Genomic DNA, 6,044 nt, shown 5'->3' on the forward strand with positions numbered 1-6,044 from the left:
TTTTTACCCTTAAAGCATCATTTAATTTGCTTTAATAAGGAACCGTATGGTTCCATATGTGGGGTGTTTTTAAATAATTATATGTTATTTTTAGCATAATAGTGGGATTTGATGTGTTATTATCAACTTATTTGTAAAATGTGAGGCATAATCAGGAGCTGGGTAAATTTATATTAAGGTGGCATAATCAGAAGCTAAGTAAATTTTGTAATAAGGGAAGCACAATTAGGAGCTGAGTAAATTTGTAATAAGGATGGCTGCTCGTTGGTTTATTCAACCTTAGATTTCAACACCAAAATAGAACTCAGCTCAAGTATATACCTTGAACTATTGTCGTCTCGTAACAAGTAATAATGGTATAAGTACCAGATATCGTTCTCACAGAGATAGCTTGTAAAGTTCGTCAAAAGTCCAATTTATAAAAATTAATTTCAGATGGCGAATAGAGGGATTTGATTTATCTAAAATTGGGAGGGTTTGATTAACACCTAAGGAAAATATCAGTCTTAAGAAGAAGCACAGGATGCAAAGGTTGATTAAAACATTAAATAAATGATTCAGCAAAAAGGTGACATAGCATTCCTGTCATAATTATCTAAAATCAATAAATGATTTTATATAACTATGACAGTATCAACTTTCGGGTCAGACGGCCTCCCAAGAGTAAACACCGGTCAACGTGATATCGATACGATATCATTTATGTTAGACGTCGTGAATCCTAGCACAACACAGTGTTACCATCCTACACCGTARGAGTATAGCGTTTGTCAGACACTAAAGCTATTTATAGCCTTCTCCTATTACCTCAGGTTTTGAAAGTCAAAACATTTTTAAACACAAAATTAGTTGTCAATTAATTTTAATGTAATCATCAAATGAAATATTAAGCACCTGAAACAAATAGTAGACTATAATGCTAATAAGACACCTTTATACTTTCACATCGGCTTTGGTCTTAATTTCTCGTTACACCCCAAGCTAAGGCGTTTAGCCCATCATCACTCGGTTTCTTCTCTCGAAGGATGTAAGGACTGAAAAGTAAATAACTGATACGGAAAAGTAAATTGCAGAAAGTAAATTACAAGAAATGGAAATACTGGAATTTAAAGTACTGAAAATTAAATGACAGAAATATAAATGACTGAAAAGTAAATTATTGGAAAGTAAAATACAGAAAATTAAATTGCAATAAAGTAAAGTGCAGAAAATTAAAGACTGAAATATAAAAAACTGAAATGTAAAGGACTGAAATTAAATTACTAATAACTAAATATTATTAATTAATCTAAGACATGATGTAAAGTAGTACTTGATGAGATGAAGATGTGACACATGAAAGCCTTGAAAAGAGGAGTTGACTTTGAAGAAACTTGCAAGACAAGTAACAAAACTTGCAACACAAGTTTCGTTACAAAGACCGAAAAGTTACTTGCAAAGTCTTAAGAACAGATTATTTAGTCTACGTAAATTAGTCGTGAGCCACAAAAGATGAAATCCAATGTAAAGCAACAGAGATCGACTAATTCGTAACTTGTAACAAAAGTTAGAAAACGTATCGTAACTTAAAATAAGAATAGAAATGAGATGAAGATTAAATACGAGCACTTGTATTAAACCTGAGAACGAAATCACACTTCAGAAAAATCGGTTCTTGGTTGGAAGCAAGAAAACCGAAAGCACAAATATCAAAAGCAATAATCTAGAGAGTAATTGTTTATAACTCAAAAATTTGAGAATAAGCAAGTAAGAGGTGTTAAAAACAAAGTCTTAAGCCTCTATTTATAGGCTAAGGAAGCTTGCACAATGGGAGCCACCTAATAGGACAAAAGGGTCTTCAAAAATGGGCTTTGACTAGGCCCAAGGCCGTTGATCCAACAACTTCAAAGGAGCAGCCCAAGGAAATTCGGCCCAGACAAAGGTGCAGCTTACGGATTTATGTTTCATTATGTGAAAAGTTGATTTCAAATAATGTTTTAGTGATTTTCACCCTGCAATTACATGGAAAAAGGGATCTCGCTAGACCTTCCTATCTAACCCTCATTTTGTGTATCAAATATGTATTGCAGGAACAGCAGAGTATAATGACAGTAAAGGAAAAAGGAAAATATGATTTGTTTCCCTATATGCATAGCTATGTGAAGATCAATCTGTGGATGTGTTTTCAAGTTAAATGTTATGTAGTACAAGAATATGTATTTTGGAATTTTTAAGTTGTGTATTCCGTATTGTAGTTTCTTGTACTTTGGACCTTAGTGGGATTATACATGTATTTCTCTGAATGAATTATATGTTATATGCAATGTGAGTTATGGGGTGTTACAAAAACAAAGATGAACACTCTAATTGCTCAGCACATAGCCGGAAGAATTAATGGAAATTGAAGACGGTAGCTTGGTACTAAACAGCAACAATGGCCCCAAAAAAATAAAACATTTGGAAACCAACCGTCGGGTCTTGTGACCAGCAGCAGTGAATGGAAAATAAACCATGACGCCGACTCCTTTCAAACGTGGCGTGGTTACCTTTTATGGCAACAACCATCAAGAAGAAAAACATCGGTCCTTGGTGGTCAGAGCAGGACTCGGATGGAAAAAGAGAAAGATGCCCACCAGCCTTAAAGGGCAGCGGCACTAGACGTGTTTTCCGACAACATCACCACCAATATCGAATGGCAGCGGCTACAACCGCCTTTTCCGGCAAAGTTACCACCACCCTCGTAGGGCAGCGACATATGATGGCATTCTGGATGACAGATCAAGCGCTACAGACCGAAGTTCAGCAGTGGAAAGAAGATAGCAATGGGGTTCTGGATTTGCATGGGCGACCACGTCTCGACATTCTAAAATAAAACGACTTGAAAACCAGAATTAAAAATAGTTATGGATTAGAAAAACGGTAGATAGAATTAAAGTCTAGTATACTCGTTCTTATGTCTACCAATTTCTCACATGTTAAGCTTACTTAATCTACAAGTCAAAACCTATGCTCTGATACCACATTTGTAACATCCCTCGTCCACATGGTCCGGAACGGGTGGTATCACTAACGAGACTTAATTCAAAGACACAAACATTACAGAGCTACTAATAAACTCCAAACTTAGATTAACTTCTAAAACATGTTTTACAATCCAAAATATTACATTATAACAACTATTTATAAGCTTACATCTACAAACAAGTTTACAAACTCCAATAGTTTAACGCTCGATCTCAAGTCTCGTCCCTATCAGTATCACTTGGAACATATCGTTTCAGAAAACAAGAACACGGCAGAGCACGGGGCTCAGTGAACAGAATGTAATATAAACTTGAAATAATAATACGTAACATCGATAATAAAGCGAAAGACTTAAAAATCAATTAAAGCGAATACATATAAAATCAAGGCGTTTCACAATTCTTATTTCAAAACATCATTTAAACAAAATCTATCAATTCGTGTAATGTTCGTGGGGTGGCCAAACCACACGAACTATCGGGCCGGCATGCGGGCACACACCCCGAGTCCCTCGTGAATTTAACCACGGTCACATGGTGGGTAATCCTATGATCGATCCATCCGCCCTAGAGCCAATAAAATTGGCTTAGTCCACAAGGTGGGTTCACGTAAGCCACTATTGGGCCTAACCCTGTGGACCGAGTTCACCTGCAAAACACCATGACTATAAAGCCTCCATAGAAGGCATCCCAAATAATGTGCCCATTAATTGGGTTGTTCTGAAAACCATTAAAACTAAACATGTGCTACTACCCGGATGACGTTCATAAAAAGTCAACCTTCAAAGTACTTCATAAACTCGAAATTACTTCAAAATATGAGAATCAATTTAATAAACTTGAAAGATTCAAACATACAATTCAACGGACTAAAATCAAGTGTTCACGATAAAGAGTCAAGAGTTTTTATATATAAGTACGTAATTTGTTGACCACTTTTAAGCGATCAATCACAAATCGTGAACCACCATTACGAAAGGTCAACTACAACAACTAGTTTCCCAAGAGTCAAAGAAAGTGAAATCGTACCTTAGGCAGAATAGAGAAGTAAAGCACGATCAAGCGAGATACACGGTAAAGTTTGACTTGTTCGCGTACCTAACGATTGCACAAATCGGTTATCACTTAAATGACATAAAACCATATCCTAATTCTACTAATAAGTTAATTAAGTCCTACATGTTTATAAACAACTTAAACTTCAAATAGGACAGCCGAATATGCATTAAAAAATCGACTCAACACTTAGGTTTATATAATTTTGTTTCGACTTTTACCAGCTTTTAACCCTCATTTTCGTGAGCATATTTACCTCATTTAGAGGTCAATACAGAAGATACTATCTAAATAAAAGTTGTAGTATGATATGTGATGAAATATTAGGTTTCGAATCACCTCATTTGGATATCCATCTATTTTATACGAATTTTATAAACCAGCAGATCAATCCTAAATACAGTGCAAACAACCCCGAAAACACACTGTTTTGAGTCACTTAGTCATAACTGGATTTTCAACCCTAAATGAAAGTTGTAATATACATTGATGGATTTCTAACTGCAAAATATGAGCTTAATACAACTTACGGTTTGTGAGTTATACACTGTTAAAGTACGGACCTGCATAGTCGGTAAAATCCGATTCCGCAATTCCCGACTAACTTTTATAATCCAAATTCCATGATTCGCTACATTTACATGCTATAAACATACTTCAACATACTAAACAGTAAAACAAGCCCATTGGTCGCTAACCTAAGCTTAATCATGCAATTTTACTCTTTTCGGCATTATATCGAACAATTGGTGTGCGGTTGAACATATACATCAAATCAAACCATATTGAAACCATAATCTACCCTTTTAATTTCTACATCAATTTAACCAATCATAGCATTCTAAACATGAAATATATCATACATTTAACATTATTAATCTGTAAACTTAGACATAACATAATTTATAAACCGGTCTAAAAAAATGCTAATGTAAACACCCTAATAAAAGTGAATGAAATTTATACCTTTAAGAAGGTTTCGAAGAGTGGATTCTGAATATATAATTGTTACCTTGATTCCTTCAACGATTTGAGAGATATTTTAGAGGGAAAACAAGAATTTTTAGAGAGAGAAAATGAGAGAGAAATGACGGTTGAAGAAGAAGCAACAGCTACGTTCATATGTTTATATATATATATATATATATATATAATATTAGAATGTTTTTAAAACTCGAGTCTTACAATTCACCCTTCCTTAAAATGAGATTTCGTCCCCAAAATCAAATATATAGGTAGGGAACTTACATTCGTTTAAGAATTCTGGGTACTCCTGCTGCATATGTTCTCCAGTTTCCCACGTTGTCTCACGTTCCGAGTGATTTTTCCAAAAACCTTTTACAAAAGGAATCACTCTCTTTGTGTAACTCTCTCATCGCGATCAAGAATTGCCTCAGGCTCCACAGGATAAGATAGATCAGGTTCTATGTGTTCCAAAGGATATTCAATAACGTGTAGGGGATGGTAGTTGTACCCTTGCAATGAATAGACATGGAATACATTATGTACATGGGACAATTGTGGCGGTAGAGCTAACATGTAAGCCACAGCTGTGATAACCAGATCCTGGTTATTACCCAAGGTATTTAATACGTGATTATTTGACTATTTGGTTACTTGATAACATGATAATTGATACGTGCTGGTATGAGAATTTGCGAATTAATTGAATATATATATATATATATACACATTTTGTGTAAATATATATATATATATATATATGTACATGGGTGCATGTGGGTATGCATGTGTGTGTGTGTGCATACATGATATATGTATAAGTGGTTTGCATGCATACACGTGGCTATGTAAGATAGCCGACCTTCCCTTTTAGGAAAGTATAAAAAGAGGTTTAAACCTCTTCATTTGGTTTCCTGCCATTTTTGAGAAATTGAGAGGATTATAGTGAGTGTTGTCCGGTTTACTTCAAGAAGGTGATTTCAAGATTTGTTGCAAGTGTCAAAGTTTCAAAAGGGATTGATT

Source organism: Cynara cardunculus (genome assembly GCF_001531365.2).
Source record: "Cynara cardunculus var. scolymus isolate 2C chromosome LG 1, CcrdV1, whole genome shotgun sequence".
Lineage (NCBI taxonomy): Eukaryota > Viridiplantae > Streptophyta > Magnoliopsida > Asterales > Asteraceae > Cynara > Cynara cardunculus.